Below are 19812 nucleotides of genomic sequence, written 5' to 3' on the forward strand. Positions count from 1 at the left end.
CCAGTGAGATAATCTGGGGAGGTATCGGAAGAGGGGGGGCACCTCCAAAGGGAGCTACTTGGGCCTCTGGTTCCCTACACTGTGGGAGTGGCGGGGGGGGGGTTGCTGCCTGCTGCTGGTGGAACACAGGTTCTAGAGGAATGGCTTTGGCAGAGGATAAAGCCTTTTCTATAGGTTCAAAAGCCCCCCCCCCCCCGAAGACCTTCGCTCCGAGGGGGCGGATGGTCAACTCCTAGCAAGAGAGAATGGCTCCGAAGCAGAAGTGGGAACAAAGCTGAATCGAGCCGAAGCTCCGAGATGGAAGGTCAGTTCAGACGAGAACCCAGGGTGACTGTCCCCCTTGGAGTCGACAAGAGAGCATCAGCTCCCAGAACCCTCGGTTCCAGAGTGAGCCATCGAGAATAGAGTAATTGGCTACGAGGAAATGGGTTGAATCCCCGGAGCCGAAGGGTCCAAAACAGAGGAACCTGATGTAATTGGCGCGGAGAGCGAAGCAGTCGGAGGAGGAAGAGTGGTTGGTAAGGGGGTCAGCTCAGAGACCTTTGGGTCTGGAGGGGCCAATTTTCTAGCCAGAGCTGGATCCGAAAGCAATCTCTTCACCACCCTTTCGATATCCTCATCTGATAAGGTCCTGGAGGATCTGGTGGAAACAGAAAAAGACCTCCTTCTCTCCAAAATAGGGGATCTCAATGTAGAAGATAGTCTCGATGTCGGGCAAAATTTTTGCTACTGAAGATGGTCTCAGAACCGATGAAATCGACGGCACTGAAGTAGATGAAGCTGAGTTGGAACCGGAACTTCTTGGTTCCGACACCTTAAGTCTTTTTTGTCGGCTCCGAAGCCGGGGCCGATGATTTTCTATTTGAGGATTTTGAAGCTGCCTGACCAAGTTCCAGCTGTTCCTGGAAGGAACTGGTCATGAGACCCCTGTCAATGAGTTCTCTTTCGCTCATTCAAAAGTCTAGCACTAAAGGCGTGACAGAAGGCGCAGGGTTCCTGTAAATGGACTTCAACAAGGCAATATACACAACTAGTGTGGGTGGCTGTAAGAGACATTTTCTGCGTACACCTATCGCAGTTTTTGAACCCCGAAGGGTGATGATCCTTATGATCTTTTGACATTCTTATAACTAAGACAAAAAGATAACAGTAAAGGTACTGACAACAATAAAGGTGAAAATGAAGAAGATATTTTTTATTTAAAACAGTCGCACACAAACAGCAAGGAAAGGCCCTCTAACTTAAACGGGCACTAAAGCCCTCTAACTTAAATGGGCTGTACAGTCCTAAGGGGGGAATAGGGGTTGAGTAACTTTCAAAAACAGTCACACAAGGGGCGTGGCCAAGGATGAACACAGGATAGCAGCAGATTTCTTCAGCTCCACCAATTTCATTACACTGACAGGAATTAATTACTTAAAAAATTAATTTTTGAAGTAATTTTCTTTCTAAATACGTTTGTTTTATATAGTTCTTGAACTATATCTAAAAACGAAAGGAAATCTTAACAATATTCCTGTCAGAAATCACTGTGGAAATTTTCCTGTCAGTTTATCAGTCTGAAATGAGTTCCAGTAAGACAAATTCTCAAGACTCCAGCATCAAGAAAGAACTTCAGTCTCTGATAATTATAATCCAGCAACTTACTGATAAAATGGATAAAATGGATACTAAAATAGACACCTTCATAGAAAAACTACAAAACAAATAGACCTGTTACATACAGACCTGCAACAACAGAAGATCCAGATGACAGGCATAGAAGAAGCTGTGAATGACATGGAAAATAGAATCCAAGAAGAGGAAATCAACATTGAGTTTCTGCTGAAACAAAATACACATTTACAAACAAAGCTGGATGACCTGGAAAATAGATCTAGGCGCAATAACATTAGGATTTTTGGACTGCCAGAAAATATTGAAGGTAACAATATTACTTCTTTTTTAACAACTTGGCTCCTAAAACTTTAGACTTACCAGAAGCATTCTCTTTTGGTATCGAAGAGCACATAGATCTATAGCTAATACTAACTCTAACAAAAAAATATCCTAGATCAGTTATAGTTAGATTTCTATCATCTTTGATAAAGAGATGGTTCTTAAATCTGCTTGGGCTAAAGCCCCTGTTAAGATTAATGAGACAACTGTGCGTTTTGACAATGACTATTCTTCCATGGTAATAGCTAAAAGAAAAGTTTTTCTGCCACTAATAAGGGAGCTTAAAAAGCACAGTTTAAAACATACCTTCTGTTTCCTGCCAAGCTTAAAATCTTCCTTCCTGATGGTCCTAAGGTTTTCGATGATTTAGACTCTGCTTTACTGTTTGTCAAAGAAAAAAGGATTTTGGATAAAATAGAAGAAATGGAATGGGCTAGTTCTTCATTAAAGAGATTGGCAACTGAAGCTTCGTGGAAGACTTCAGAGAAGAAGAGACTAAAAAACAAATGATTTGTTATATGTTTTTTCTCTCTCTCATCATTTTAGTTCATTATTAATCTTTTTGAATATAGTTCCTGCATTTCCAGAAAGCCACAAATATTTTGGAAAAGATTTAATCAAAGTTATTCTCTATGTGCAAAGAAATGTTTTGTTTCATAACCAGTCAAAATATCTGAAGATCTAATGGCAAGCTGTGATTCAATTTGTTTCTCTTTCTGAAAAGAAGTAAGGTTAGTAATTTGATACTTTTTTTATCTTTACCTTTTTTTTTCCTTCTCCTTTTCTTATTTTCTTTGTTTAAACAATGACATTCTATTTAGATTATGTAGTGGGTAAAGGGTGGGGGAGGGCAGGGAGAGAACAGTAATGAAAATATGATTAATAGAATAATAACATTTATTCCTTGTAAAAGTTTATATGTTCTTCAAATGCTATTTCTAATTATACTTTCTTGATTATACTGCTTATGCTTGTTTGTAAATAATCTGTCATGCTTTAACTAATAATAATTAGAACTAAATAAGAGTAAATAATATGTTTTATTTTTAACTCTATTAATATAAACAGTAAGTAACATTCCATTGTATATACTTCTTACAGCTTTCTCTTACATTTTTTATTTCTGCCTCACTCCCTTTTATTTTCTACTCTCTTTTTCTTTTCTTTATTAATATATAGAAATGCTTTTGATTGTGTGGGCACAGTGAATAATAGGATTTGTATGAAAATTGAGTTGGGACAAAAATGTTGAGTTTTATTGCTTGTTGGTAATTTTGGGCTTAATTTCACTTACATAGAGGCTGTAATGATCTGTGGAATACATTGTGAAGGTTTTGTCATGTTTAGATGCATTTACACTGCTAAATGAATGTTTGTCACTAGTTTTTAATAAGTTTCCCGCCAAAATGTTAAGAGAGACAATCTGGGATGTGGGCTGTCTCATGCACAGTGTCCATGAGCTACTTCAAAAGCTTCAACTCACAGAATTCTCACAGAGAAACTGAAAGCAGTTAGTATAACCTTTGACATAGTTATCACACTGACACACCACAGATTCAGGAAAATACTCTATTCATAAAATATGTCAGTTATAATGTTTTGTTTCATAACCAGTCAAAATATCTGAAGATTTAATGGCAAGCTGTAATTCAATTTGTTTCTCTTTCTGAAAAGAAGTAAGAGGCTGTAATGGTCTGTGGAATACATTGCGAAGGTTTTGTCATGTTTAGATGCATTTACACTGCTAAATGAATGTTTGTCACTAGTTTTTAATAAGTTTCCCGCCAAAATGTTAAGAGAGACAATCTGGGATGTGGGCTGTCTCATGCACAGTGTCCATGAGCTACTTCAAAAGCTTTAACTCACAGAATTCTCACAGAGAAACTGAAAGCAGTTAGTATAACCTTTGACATAGTTATCACACTGACACACCACAGATTCAGGAAAAATACTATATTCATAAAATATGTCAGTTATAATGAGTTTAAATGATGTAGTTTCTTGTAGTAAGTAAATGTCTTATTTTAGAAGGCATAGAAAATGAAACATTTATTTAAATGTTTTTGAAAATCTACTTAACAGCAGCATAATAATCTGTGTTAAAAATTTGTGTTCCAAACATATACTTTACTATAACTCATTTAATTCATCTGACTGACAAGCATAAATAATCTTATAACTCTATTCTGGAAGAAATGCCATGTGATATATTTTAAAGCAGTAGGTTAGCATGATTGTAAAATCTGGTTACTAATATGTGTTTGCTGTGCATTATTTTGTATAAAGCAGACAGATTTATTCTAGGGCCAGCAAGTAGGATAGTGCTCAACAAAGACACAACTCAGTGAGATCATATATATATATATATATACACATATATATATATATATATATATATATATATATATATATATATGTGTGTGTGTGTGATGGCTTTTTTTTTTTTTTTTTATATAATAATGCAAGTGTTTCTGAGAATCTGCATAACTATCCAATGTGATTTATAATAATTTCTATGAATACAATATTTTACTCTATTGACAAAATGAATGTTTGCCACAAGTTTTAATAAGTTTCCCGCCAAAATGTTAAGGGAGACAATCTGGGATGTGGGCTGTCTCATGCACAGTGTCCATGAGCTACTTCAAAAGCTTCAACTCACAGAATTCTCAGAGAAACTGAAAGCAGTTAGTATAACCTTTGACCTAGTTATCTTACTGGCACACCACAGATTCAGGAAAAATACTCTATTCATAAAATATGTCAGTTATAATGAATTTAAATGATGTAGTTTCTTGTAGTAAGTAAATGTCTTATTTTAGAAGGCATAGAAAATGAAACATTTATTTAAATGTTTTTGAAAATCTACTTAACAGCAGCATAATAATCTGTGTTAAAAACTTGTGTTCCAAACATATACTTTATTATAATTCATTTAATTCATCTGATTGACAAGCATAAACAATTTTATAATTCTATTCTGGAAGATATGTCATGTGATATATTTTAAAGCAGTAGGTTAGCATGATTGTAAAATCTGGTTACTAAAATGTGTTTGCTGCGCATTATTTTGTATAAAGCAGACAGATTTATTCTAGGGACAGCAAGTAGGATAGTGCTCAACAAAGACACAACTCAGTGAGATCAGATATATATATATATATATATATATATATATATATATATATATATATGTGTGTGTGTGTGTGTGTGTGTGTGTGTGTGTGTGTGTGTGTGTGTGTGTATGTATGTGTGTGTGTGTGTATGTGTGTGTGTGTGTCTGTGTGTATGTGTGTGATGGCTTTTTTTTTTTTTTTTTAATGCAAGTGTTTGAGAATCTGCATAACTATGCAATATGATTTATAATAATTTTTATGAATACAATATTTTACTCTATTGACAATAATGAGTTTAAGTAAATGCTCATACACAAACAATTCAAGATTTTTTTTTTGGAAGCTGTTAATAGTATTCACATGACAGGAAATAGATGCATCTTAATATATGTAATGTCTGAATCATATTAACCAAAGTTTTTGATTTAAATGAATGTTAGAACCTAATTTTCTCTCCTCTTGATTTCTAACATCAAGATTATTTGAATGCTATTTGAATACAAGTGTTATATATTACACAGATCTATATAGTAGTATGAACAGTTTTTTAAAAAAAAAAAAGTTTATTTTAGTTTATATGATGCTGTTTTACCAAATGTGTAGTTTTGTCTTGATAGATAATTGAATTGAAAACTGTTAACCTCAGTTAAATATAACTAGTATTAAATTGGTAAGGTGGTGGCTGAGGTACTGCTGCTTAGGGTAGGGGGTTAACTTGAGTAGTAAATACTACTCTAAGTTGGAGTTTATAACTCCAGGCTGGATGCAAGGTTTAATCCTTACATTATTTTCACTTGTTCATTGTTATTTGTATATAGTTTTGACATCCACAATATATTTTGTACACTCATTGTCACTACAAACAAAATTGAATCCTATACAAAATCCCATAAGAGATTTAATAAATACAGCTATATTTAAAGGTACACCTAAAAGAGGAGATGTAACATTATTTATCTTGTTATTTGTTATTTCGATCATAAGATTCTTGAGTTTTAAAAATGCCAAATGACATCTTTAAAAGGAATTTCTTTAAACATTAATGGATTGAATAATCCGTGTAAAAGGGCAAGCCTAATAAGATACATTAATTTACACAAGGCCAATCTAGTCTTCCTGCAAGAAACCCATCTCTTGAAAAAAGATATTGATAAACTAGCCACTAATAAGTATACAGTATTGGTTAGTTCAGAGCACACTCAGAAAAAAAGAGGAGTGGCTATTTTATGGAATAAAAGTATGCCCATTCCTAAAACCATTAAGTCTTATCAGGATGACAAAGGAATGTTTTGTATGGTTACAATACAAATTAATGGGAAGACTTACACTTTAATGTATATTGGATACCTAGAATTGGTATTAATACAGTGAAACATCATATTGATAAGATCATATCATTCTCTATAGGGGATATTATTTTAGCTGGTGATTTTAATTGTATACTACATGAAAGTGATACTACCACTATAAGGAAAAGAAGAATTACATCTAATGCAAAACATTTAAATGATTTTGCTAATTCTTATCATTTGAATGATATTAATAATCAGATAGATTCAAAATCATTACCATACACCTTTTTTTCTAACAGATACAAAACTTATTCAAAAATAGATAGGGTCTTTATTTCTAACCAGATGGTAACAGATTTAATTAATTCCAAAATCATTTCATGTCCTATATCTGATCATAACTCAATTGTTTTTGAATTCATGATAAAAAATACTCATAATGTTCAGATCAAAAGGATACCAGCATACTTAACTCAGCTAAAAGACTATAAAGAATATATACTTTCAGAAGTACAACATTTTCTAGACATAAATAATACTCCTGAAGTCTCCATTGTCTATGTTTGGGATGCCTTAAAATCATATCTATATGGACAAAGTATCAGATGGTATAATAATAAAAGGAAATCTTGGGATAAGGAATTGTTAGATATTCAAAGTAAATTAGACTCTTATAAACATAATAATAAAGAAAATATTATGGACAAGAAAGTTATTGAAGAAATAAACAAACTAAATGAGAAATACAAAGAAATTTTAACTCATAAAGTTAAAATAACTTTAGAGAATACAAGTTTTTGTCTTATTCAATAAGCCCCAAATACTTACATAGACTTAAAAATAAAACAAAAGATTGAATAAACAAAACCATATCAAAGAAATCTTTTCTCTAAGGAAAAAGAAGAATGTTTCTAGTATACCAGAAATACTGGATGAATTTAGAAATCACTTTCACAAGATTAACCATAACAACATTAACATGGAACCTAAAGATAAAATAAAGGAGTTTATAACCACAAACATGAATAAAAAGCTTAATAAACAACAGATTAAACTATTGGACAAGAGTATTTCATATACAGAAGTTATTACACAAATAAATAAGCTTAAATCAAACAAAGCACCGGGTAATGATGGTATTATACCAGAGATATATAAAATCCTTTCTAAAACTACATATTCATTAATACATAAGTTTTTTATTTTGGCCCAAACTGAGTTAATAACCCCCCCATCTTGGCAATATACATTTATTTCACCAATTTTAAAACCTAATAAAGATCCAACTAGATGTTCTTCATATCGACCCATCTCATTACTTAATGTTGATTATAAAATGTTTATGAATATTTTTGCTGATAGATTGAAGACAATCATTCCCGGCATTATAGATATAGATCAGACGGGCTTCATTGTAAATAGAAATACTTCTGATAATATAAGAAGAACTTTAACATTAATTGATTTTGCAAATAGGAAAAAGAAAGATTTAACACTTATTAGTCTTGATATAGGTTCAGCATTTGATTCAGTAAGTTTGGACTATCTGTTTACCTTACTGAAATGCACAAACTTCTCTGATGCATTTGTAAATTTAATTGAGCATTTATACAAAGGAACTGGCTTATATTAAGGTAGGAACATATGTTTCACAAAAAATACCCATTCTTAAAGGTACAAAGCAAGGATGTCCACTTTCTCCACTATTATTCACTTTAGTAATGGAGCCTTGGGCTAATTTTATTAGAAACAGTACTGACATAGAGGGTTTTGAAATAGATGAAAATACAACATCAAAAATTCAACTTTTTGCAGATGATGTTCTAATTACATCAGCAGGATCTAATTCTTCTATGCAGTCTTTATTTGATAAAATGATAAATTTTAAAAGTATTTCTGGTTTAATATTTAATGAAGAAAAAACTAAAATACTACCTATATATACACGAAAAAATATTCTCATTAGCGATTTTACTAAATATGTACCCAATTCAGGTCAGATAACTTATTTAGGTATAATACTATCTAAAGATATTAAATCTATTATATATAATAACTATAATACCTGTTTTCTTAATATACAAAATCTTTTAATACCTGGAATAATATGTTTTTACTATGGAGGAGAGACTTACAATTATTAAAATGATAATATTCCCAAGATTTTATACTTAATACAATCAATAATACTTTCACCTACAAAAATAATTATCAAGAAACTGAATACACTAATGTTAAATTTCTTGTGGGCACCTAATAGACCTAGGATTGCATTAAAGAAACATACTAATAGCTGGTCTCAAGGGGTATTTCTTTTCCAGACTTTAATTTATATATTATCTCTTCTATTATAAAAGTTATTACTTTATTAATAGATCAGTCATATCATAAAATGGAAAGATTATTGGGAGCTAATTAGTATGCACTTCATGAAAATCTCCTTAACACATAAAAATATGATTGTAAATAACTCCATGTTGTGGTTGCTAAAGGAATTTTGTACTTCACCTATTACACCTAAACATATGGTTTGTTACCCATTAAATATTATTATTAGTTATCGTAACTTTATATTCATGCACCCTAAGTATAGGGAATGGAATTTTATTGTATTCCCTATAATGTATACTCAGGGTATGCTTATGTCATCTACTTCTGAAGGAGCTCATTTAGCTATAGATAATGATCTAAAGTACTGGCATCAGCTGATATCTGATAATAAAGTTAAAAATCTAGATTTCTTAAAACAAGAATTTGATCTAAGAGAAACTTGCTGGTTAGAGGTTCAGATCTTTAGACAACATCTCATTGATAGAATAGATCTAATGTCTATAACAGTTAAAGAATCTATTCCAAAACTGATTGATTACTTGATATTAAATTTACAGCATAAAGTTTCTGATAAAGGTAAACTTTCATATATACATAAAATTATCAGACAAGAAACTTTTACAGTGTAGATTCATACTGGAATTATTTCACCTCTATTAATGGGGACCCACCAACTCAACAAGATAAACAATATATATTGGAATCTGCTTATAGAACTACATCTTCCATTGTCTGGAGACTTTATACATGGAAATTTTTACATAGATCTTTTATACACCTTTGATGATGAATAAAATAAATAATAAAGATAATCTATGTAAGAGATGTAATGTAGAAATTAATGCTGACTGGGCTCATATGTTTTATGACTGTATGAAGTTGAAAGAATACTGGAAGTCAATTAATGAATTTTGCAGGCTCTTTTACAGATAATTTCATTATTTCTAAGTCTCTTATATTATTCAACACACCTGTACCTCAATGTGTTAAAAAGATTAAGCTTCCCTTGTTATGGTCTATCCTAGCAGTGGCTAGGAAAATAATAACTAGAAATTGGATTTCAGATACACCTCCTTCGTTCAATGAATTTAAAAATGTTATGAATATAATGTGCCATATGGAAATAAGCACAATTAGAATGAGAACAACTAGAAAAACATCATATTATATTGTATGGGATAATTTACAAAATTTGTTAAAAAGATTCTAATTTCAATAGCACGGTATTTTAGTTTAATTAATTGATCTGATTGTAGTGGATGTCTTTGTAAATACTTTAGTTGTTTTGTTGAATATTATAATAATACCTAGTTTTAATTACTTGTATACAATTGTTATGATATTTCTCTTATATGTTAAAACAATAAACCTGTTTTGAAAAAAAAAAAAAACAGTCACACAAGAGATGAGACTATCTATATATAAAACTAAAAGAGACTATCTATATATAAATCTAAAAGAAAGTAGGAAAAGACTAAATATTGTAAAAAATAGTTTTACTTAGCCAATGAGCTAGTAAGACACAACCTCGAAGCTTTTGCGGCAAACGAGATCTGGGGAATTGCCGTGAGGCACCATGGGATAGGGGCTAGCCTTGAGCCAGTAAAAGCTCTCGAGCTTCAGTATCGGCCAAGTCAGAGCTGAAAATTGGCTCCAAACCCATCCAGTAAGAAGTACAGCAAGATAGGACTACATAACATCATTCCTTATTTAAAGGAGCGTCTAGTAATTTTTATTTGACATGACCTGGCAAGGTTTGTTCCTTCAGCCAAGCATGCCTTCTCAGTACAGACCCAGTGACTGCAGCCCTCCAAAATGCTTCTAAGGCATCAAAGTCACACTGCAAAGTATGCTTACTAACTTGGTTTGCAGAATGCATTAACTTTTGTAAATCTTTATTTTCTGCACAATCAGGAAGTAACACCATTTTTTTTGTTTAATTAGTTCCATAATATGTTGCCGGTACTTCAACATGTGAAACTGGCAAGTCAATGCCCTGATGGCAAGAGTTGCAGAGGCACATACCTTCTTACACCATCTGTCTAAAGTTCTGGAATCCCTGTCTGAAGGGGTAGGGTTTTTGACTATATTAGCCTAAACACCTTTAGGTCCCTGGGAAATGGTTTCTGGATCCGCAGTAGTATTCTTAAAGAGAAATTTGTGAGAATCAGGTACTCTATAGTACCTGCCAGGTTTTCTAGGGGCTGGTGGTAAAGTGTCTGGAGCAAGACTGGTTTCCATGAAGACATCTACAACATCCAGGACAGGGGGTATAGGCTAGATGCCTTTGCTGAGGCAACTCTAAAAATTCTCGAGTCTCTTTTTGGACTGAGGGTAGTGCTGGCATTCCCAGCGGAAATGCTCTCTCAAAGTATGCAAGGTTTCACCAAAAGAAAAATCCTCTGGAGGGGAGGCAGAGGGAACGGATTCCTCTGCATCTGAATCCTCATAGGATGATAAGGGTATGTCCTGGTAATCAGAAGGGTCAGAGTCATTGGACTCCTGGTCTGTAGAATCAGAATGAAACTCAATTCTTTGTCTCTTAGCAGGGGAAGGCTGGTTTCCCCTAATTATGGTAATAAGATCTTCAGCCATTCTAAGCATTTGTTTTTGTGGCATGGGAGCTTGAGCATGCTCTTTGGTCATCTGTTTTCTAGGTGTAGTGCATACTCTGGGCCCGAGACACTCTGTAGTTGTAGCTAAAAATGAAGTTGTCGGTTTAATTCGAACATTGGTAGGTCGGAATACACCCTCAGAAGCCGATGCCTGCACAGCTCCTCTAGACCCATCCAAGTTAGAGACATCCACAGGTTCCATAGTCGAAGAAGCATCTCACGGCATACCGGACTCCGAATGGGTCTCAGCAGAGGCCTGCAAATCTGTAAAAGCAAGCATCAGGGGCTGCAAAGGTGCCTCACTGAGTACCAGCGGACTGGCGACTAGCTTAACAGAAGCTTCATTGGCAGGTTTGGACCTATGCGGTCTGTCTCTGTCTTTATCTTTACATTTTTTCGGAAGATTGGTAGTCGGATGGCTTATTGAAGCCATTTCAGAATACGGAGAACGACAGCGTAAAAATTTAGCGACAAAGATAGCCCAACGACAAATGGTTCAGGCGTTAAACAAGGCACAACGCCAACAGCGAGGGACATCATGGTCTGGGCCTAAACAGGTGACGCAGTAAGAATGAAAATCTCTGTGAGGTATTTGCTTTCCACAGGCAAGACAATTGTTAACTTTTTCTGACATCGGTTAGAGCAAGAAAAAAGGATTCCCAACAGGGTAATTGGCTTTAGAAGACTTCAGGTTTGAAACTTGAAAAATGAAAATTTCAGGTAGTGGCCGACTGGCACTTGCGAACAGATTCTGCTTTGGGCTCCTCCTCGGCAAGAAAGACTGATGTAATGGCGTCAACTACCTGTTTTATTCCCCTGACGACCTGATGTCATGGCAGAGGTGAAAGCATCCAACGCAGAAATCCCAAGACACTGGTATTCGGGCCAACTGAGGGCTACCTGCAGGCAGATAACCCAAGTGTGATGACTGCAACAGTGAAACATGAAGATCATCACTATACCTGCAAAGAAAAAAATATGACTTAAGAGAAAAAAATATAAAGTCCTTTTTTTTAACTAGCAATACAACAAAGATGATAAAAGGAGAACGTCTGAATTCCCAGAAACAAAGGAAGCAAACAGCAACACAAAGGTCCCGGACTCTTGTGAAAGACTAACAGAAGGGGAGGAAAGTTAAGAAAAGAAAGAGCAATGGTAAATTTAAATTTATCTGAGAGGAAGAAACTTAAGAAAAATCTCAAGATCCTACAATTCAAGACTGTAAGGAAACCATGACTGACACTGCTGGCAGCAAATGAAATCTGAGAAGGCTAGGCAAAGGGTAGAGCATTATGAGAAGATGGAGGAGCTTGAGACTGGAGCCTAGTCTGTAGAAATGCGGTTGAGTTAGAGCCTAGGGTGGATCCATGACCCAATCGTGAGGAAGAATGAAAGGTGCAACATCAGATCTTGTCCTTCAGGTCAGCTCAGCTCAAGCTTCTTGAAGTTTGGGTACATGGAAGGTGCCCTGAGGCTTTGGAACATAGCTAGCCATTATAGCCTTGGCAGAAAGGCTACTACAGCAGTGATCAATATAACTGATATCTGGCGGACTTGAATTTGCTTGTACCAGAGTCACCACCAATGCAGTACTTTTTTTTTTTTTTTTTTTTTTTTTGTTACAAGCCTAAAATTGGAATCTGAAATTCAACAGGATGGGAATGCTGTGGGAATGTGTTTTCTTTGATAACAGTAAACCTTTCTGATTCTGATGTATAACCTGTCAAGAGGAATCAGGAAGATCATAGATGCTATGAACCCCAATATCCTGAGATACTCTCTGATTCAAGTCTGTCACAAATTATAGAGATAAAAATCCACATTCTTCTGTGTCAAAAAAGTTTTTGCTGCTGCAGGGTGCCCTGAAGACATAAAAGAAAGACATTCCTATGTGATAGGATCAAGTGGAATTTCTGGAGTATTTATCTGGATGTCCAGACTGGTCAGAACAGAAGAATCCAATGACTTTTGAAACTCAGGAAAAAACTCTGCAAAGATGAGAAAGTCATCTAAATACAGCAATACTTGAATGACATTCAGTCTGCAATGACTGGAGCTAGTCACTTTGTGACCAAGACACAAAAAAGAAGACTAACTGGTGAACATGATGGTAAGCAGCTTTCAGCTCTAATGTTACTATAATAATCCATTAAAACTTCCCTGGGGAATGAGGGGTAAGAGTCAACATCTTGAATTTTGGAACTTTCATACACAGATTTAGAAAGGAAAGCTCTAAAACTGATCTCCAAGATGACCGTTTGGTACCAAAAAACATTCTGGAATAGAAGTCTTTGCCCCTTTGATGTAATGGTACTAGTTCAAATGATTAATAGTTTGAGTTAAGTACTAAAGAACCAGAGAAAAAAATTCTATTCGGTTCCGAGGGTGAGGAAGAACTCCCGTAAAAGTAAGAGTTTGTATCGAGTACTTACTGTACCCCTCCTGAACTACCTTTACCACCCAGGAGTCTGCAACAATCTGCTGTCAAATGGGAATTCAAACAGCCAGTGGCTGGGATAGATTTTGACAGCTAGGGGAAGGGGTGGTGGAAAGAATACTGAAGTAGTCAGTCATTTTGAAGTTGTGATTTGGTCCCTTTTTAGGGAAGGATCCTGCTTTCTTACTGTTATCCTCCTGCTATCTCCTTTTACTTCTCTGACTGGTTTGAGAAGGCAGGGGTTGTTTGTTTTGTTTTAGACATGAAAGAGGATCTGGGGCATTTGTAAGGGGGTAACATGAAAAAAATTGTTTGAGGACCCAAGTCATAGATGGGCCAAATAAAACCTCCTTATCTAAAGTGGAATTCAAAATTTTAGACTGTACCTCATTGGTAAACTTTTGATTATGTACCCAGGCATACCTTCTCAAAACTGTAGCAGAAGCAGTGTCTCTAGAACTTTTAGTTATGTACTCACCATAACTTCAGATGTTTGGGATCCATCTCGCCTACATTCTGACTGATGGGTTCGGAGCCGATCCCTCGGCTCCGACTCGGCACGCTTATGCCAAAGAGCGAAGTCTCTTATTGGCTGAGCTTACTATATCCCAGGATGCACCACTACCAGTCCCCCAGATCTAGTTTGTCCGCATACATGCACACATGCACGCCCTGCTTATATAACATCGTCAGATGAAACAAGATAAACAGTAGAACTCAAAACCGTTCAATCTCTTCTGATCTCCAAGGCAGGGGGAAGGAGGGTGGGTATTAGGAATGTAGATGGATCCCAAACATCTGAAGTTATGGTGAGTACATAACTAAAAGATGTTATGTGATCCTATCTCGCCTACATTCTGACTGATGGGACAGCGTCCTAGCACCTGAATCCTGGGTGGCTCACTGGAAAACACTCCTGAGTACCGTGGAACCAAATGATGCTCGCCCTTTAGATGCCACATCCAATTTGTAGTGGGAAATGAAAGTGTGCGGATTGGACCAAGTAGCCGCAGCACAGATCTCGATATAGCGAGCTTGGAATGAAAAGCTATAGAAGTAGCCATACCTCTGGTAAAATGACCTTTGATAGATGCTGTAAGTTGCTTATTCGAAGAAGAATAAGCCTGAGTTATGCAATCTCTGATCCATTTGGAGATAGTAGCTTTTGTGATGGTTTGACCCAATTTATTATCTGAGAAGGACACAAACAACTGGTCTGACTTACGAAGTTGCTGAGTCCTATCTAAATAGAAGCGTAATTGTCTGTGAACATCCAATTTATGGAGAGTGTATTCTGCTTCATTGGAGAATTTTGGGAAGAAAACTGGTAGCTCTAGAGATTGTTGCAGACAGAAATTAGAACAGACCTTTGGGACAAAGGATGGATTAGGCCTAAGTGATACTCTATCCTTGTGGAAAATCAAGTACGGTGGCTTAATAGATAGGGCTTGAAGCTCCGAAACTCTTCTTGCAGAAGTAATTGCAACTAAAAAGGCAGTTTTCCAAGACAGATATTTCAACTCACATGTAGCAGCCGGTTCGAAAGGGGAAGATGTTAATGCGCGAAGCACCAAATCAAGATCCCACGGAGGCGCAGGATGAAAAACTGGGGGTCTTAACAGGCTCGCACCTTTAATGAAAGTTTTGCATAGTCTGCTGCTCATCAATGGAGGATCCATAGATTCATGGAATTTAGAGATAGCCGCTAGTTGGACTTTAATAGTAGAGACAGAAGACCCTTGATTAAACAGGGATGATAAGAATTTCAAAACCTCTGGGATAGGAGCAGTGATAGGGTCTAAGCCCTTGAGTTGAGCCCAGATAGCAAACCTCTTCCACTTACTGAGGTACAATTTGTTAGTGGTGGGTTTGTGGGCCGAAGATAAAATGTGAACCACTTCCGGGTCTAGTGTGTGACTTCTAACTAAAGTCGGAAGTGGAGGAGCCAAGCTGTCAATTTCAGAGATCAAGGGACCGATGATGATGTCACGACTGATGAATTAGGAGGTCCGTGTGTACGCTTAAAGTCCACGGATCGTCCACCGCATACGACTACAGGTAAGGAAACCATACCTGACGAGGCCAGTATGGGGCAATCAGTATCATTGGACCCCAATTGAGAAGCTTTTGAATGACTTTGGAGAAGTGGAATCGGAGGAAAGGCATAAAGTAGCCCTGTTGGCCAAGGTTGTGCTAGAGCATCCATAGCTGGTACTCCCTGATGTGGGATCAAGGAGAAAACCTTTGGCACTTGGTGTTTAGTGGAGTTGCAAATAGGTCGCAGCACGGCGTCCCCCATCTCCTGAAAACCTGAGCTGCTACTGTCTGGTTTAGAGACCACTCGTGAGGAGAGAGAATTGTCCTGCTCAATTTGTCTGCCAATATATTTGATTTTCCCGGAATGTGGGTCGCTACCAAGAAGCGGTTGGTAGCTACAGCCCATTCCCACACTCTCATGGCCTCTCTGCAAAGGGGGTAAGATCTGGTCCCTCCTTGTTTGTTCAGATACCAAACCACCGACATGTTGTCTGTGTGGATGGCGATGATGCCCTGAGGAAGGAACTTGTGTAAGGCCTGTAGGGATAGAAGTACAGCCCTCATCTCCAACACGTTGATGTGGAGGAGAGCTTCGTCTGGAAGCCAGGAGCCCTGAACTAGCCTGCCCAGACAATGCCCCCCCCACCCTATCTGGGAGGCATCTGTCGTCAGGGTAACCACTGGAGAGGGAAGGACAAAGGGTTTTCCTTGATCCAAATTGGATGTCTGAAGCCACCAGCGAAGGTCCCTTTTGCATACTTCCGTGATCATGATGTGATGATTGAGAGGAAGATCCTGAAAGGACCATTGAGTTGACAATAGCCACTGAAGAATCCTCATGTGCAATCTTGCCAGAGGAACTAAAAGAACCGTGGCAGACATTGAGCCTAAAACTTGTAGAACCATCCTGGCTGGGGCTTTGGATCTCGAGATCAGAGCTTGAACTTGGCCCTGTAAAGTTTGGATCCTTTCGACAGGAAGAAAGACGCGCATCAATCTTGAGTCTATCTCTGCTCCTATAAACCTTATGCGTTGAGAGGGCAGCAAGACAGACTTTGACCAATTGAATGTAATCCCCAGTGTAATACCCAGGGAGATGGTGGCTTTGAGGTTGTCCATTAGTAGATGCCTGGTGGTGGCAGTCAGGAGCCAGTCGTCCAGATAGGGAAACACTTGGAATCCAAGACTTCTCAGGTGAGCCGTCACTACTGCCAAACACTTGGTGAACACCCTGGGGGCTGTGGTGAGACCAAAGGGCAGAGCACAAAATTGGTAATGACTGACTCCCAGACTGAAGCGCAGATACCTCCTGGACGCCTGATGTATCGGTATGTGATAATAGGCGTCCTTGAGGTCTATGGAGCACATCCAAACATCCTTCTCCAACAATGGGAGAATGGATTGTAACGTGACCATTTGGAATTTGGATTTCGTGGACGGATTGGTTCAGTCTGCTGAGATCCAATATTGGTCTCAGGTCCCCTGTCTTTTGGCACTAAAAGAACCTGGAGTAATTTCCTGATCCGATCTGGTCTGTGGGGACCGGTTGGATGACTCCTTTTTCTAGCAGCTTTAAAGCTTCTGCGGCTGCCATTTCCCTTTGACTGGGTGGTGGGTCCGGGATTCTTTGGACGGTGGGGGTGAGTATGTGAATGGGATGGTGTAACCTCCGGCAATGATCCGAAGCACCCATCTGTCCTGAGTGATTGACTCCCAGGCTTTTAGGTGCTTGGCAAAGCGACACCCGACTGGCTCGAGCAGCACAGCCGGGCAATCCCTCATGACGTGTGGGAGGCTGAAGAGCCACGAAAGGACTCGCGGTCTCCAGAATTGCGGGCCCTCTGCCGCCTCTGGGACGGCGTCTCCCTGAAAAATTTCCCGTCCTCTGCCTCTGGAAGGGAATCTTCCTGCTGTTGGGAGAAAAACTTGCGAGATTTGGAACCACATTTTCCCCCTCCTTTAGCCTTGGGGTAAGGCCGAAGGGAGTGGAATAACGGGCACCACGGCAGACAAAGTTTTCCCCTCTTGCTCACAGCGGGTAAGGGTGTCTTTAACCTTGGGTCCAAACAATGAGGACCCATCAAAGGGAGCGTCAGCGAAGGAAGACTTGAAGGCCTCCAAGAACTGACACAGCGGAGCCAGGCTTGTCTCCGTGAGAGCCACGCCTGTGCCTGCCGCTCTACCCGCCCCTTCGGCCGCATAGGAAATGAGCCTCATGGACGAGTTAGAAATTGACGTAAGGATAGCCAACTGAGAGCTAACCGACTGGGCTAGCTGCTCAGGTAGGTTACCCGAGAGTGAATCTGACAACTCCTTGACCAGATCCCTCTGAAGCCTGGTAAAATGTGCCAAATAGTTCAGAGACCTTAAAGTAAAGGCCGCTGAAGTCAGGGTGCGCTTCCCGTACCTGTCCATACTCCTAGACTCCTTATTAGGAGGATGGACGGACCCTGAAGCCTCTGCCACGTCCTGTTGTGTAGCAGATGCCACCACCATGGCATCTACAGCCACGCCTTTAGTGAGGAACTCCTTCTCGGGGGGAGCAGACAAAAATTTATTTGGACGAGAAGGGACTGGTTCCACGGTATCTGGATGTTCCCACGCCCGACAAACTAAATCTAGAAGCTCGTCAAGGGCGGAGACACCCAGGAGGCGGAGGGCTGAGCCCCAAAGGCCTTGAGGAGCACTGACTCGTCAGCAGAGGGGGTTTGGATATCCAGCCTCGTTGTTTGAGGATCTCTAAGATGTCTGCAAAAGAGACATCATCCGAGGACGACTTCGGGGACCCCTCTGCATCATCCAGATCAGTGTCTGATGTAATAGACTCGGGGGGAGTCCACGTGCTTCCTCTTGCACGATCTCTTCCTTGGGGGTTCCGCCGAAGACAACTCCGAAGAACCCTCAGGAGGAGGGGAACCCCCAATGGGGGTAACCTCAGGCCCAGGGGCTCCGCTGCCTACGGACAGGGGAACTGCCAAAGACCCAGTCTCCACGCCCAGGGAAGGTGCCGGTAAAGCCGGAGAGATGGCCGAAGAAGACTTGGCCAAGGCACTCCTCATAGCCCTGAAAGCCGGACCCCCAGAATCCTGGGAGTGTCCAGTCTCCGGAGCCATGATAGCAGACGGCAATCCCGCAGCTGAAGCACCGAGAGGGAGGCTTGGAACCGAAAGCATAGGTCCCGAAACCTCACCCCCGTGTTCAGCCGAAGAAGTCCGTGTACCAAACTCGGACCCGAAGGCCCGGGTTGGAGTAAGGGTCGGAGCCGACCCTAAAATCTCCACCGGCTCCAACAGCATCTGCTCCGACGGAGCCGAAGCGGTCGGAGGAGGAATAGCCATGGGATGGGCATGGACTATCGGTTCCGAAGCCAACTGGGTCGGAACCGAAACAAATTTTTGAAAGACTGGGGACTGGAACAGTCTTTGGAGCACCCTGTCTATATCCGAATCCGACATCCTTGAGGACTTAGAGGATACTGAACGGGTTCGAGAAGGCCTCTCCAACGGCCCCAAAGGACTAGGGGACCGGCTCGGCGACTCGGAGTATCGGCGCCGAAGGAATACACACACCAGATTCCATCGGTGCGAGGTGGACTTCGCCGAGGAGGAAGTGTCTGAGCGACCCTTGTCGGCTCCGAGAGCAGTGGAGCCGGAAGGTGACCCGCCTCGATGCCCCAGCCATCGGCTCCGAAGCCAGAGGAGTCGATACTGGTGGCATCGAGGCAGACCGTTCCGACCTCGGCTCCGAAGTCCTTGGAGCCGAAGGAGAGGCCTGCCTATGTTTCTTAGCGGTCGGATCCGACGGACTGGTCGGAGCCGACGCCCTTTTCTTTTTGGCCGGAGAAGGAGAGGATGCCAAAGCTTCTTCGAAAGAAGGTTTAATTAATCCCTTAAGAATTAATTTATTTTTCCTCTCCTGGAGGACCCTTGAGGAGAAAGCGTGACATACACTACATGATTCCTGTAAATGCTTTGCCCCTAAGCAATACACACAGAGCGAGTGATCGTCCGTGATGGACATTTTGAAACTACATTTTACACATTTTT

This window comes from Protopterus annectens, chromosome 6.part0 (genome assembly GCF_019279795.1).
Source record: "Protopterus annectens isolate FY-2018-M chromosome 6.part0, PAN1.0, whole genome shotgun sequence".
NCBI lineage: Eukaryota > Metazoa > Chordata > Ceratodontiformes > Protopteridae > Protopterus > Protopterus annectens.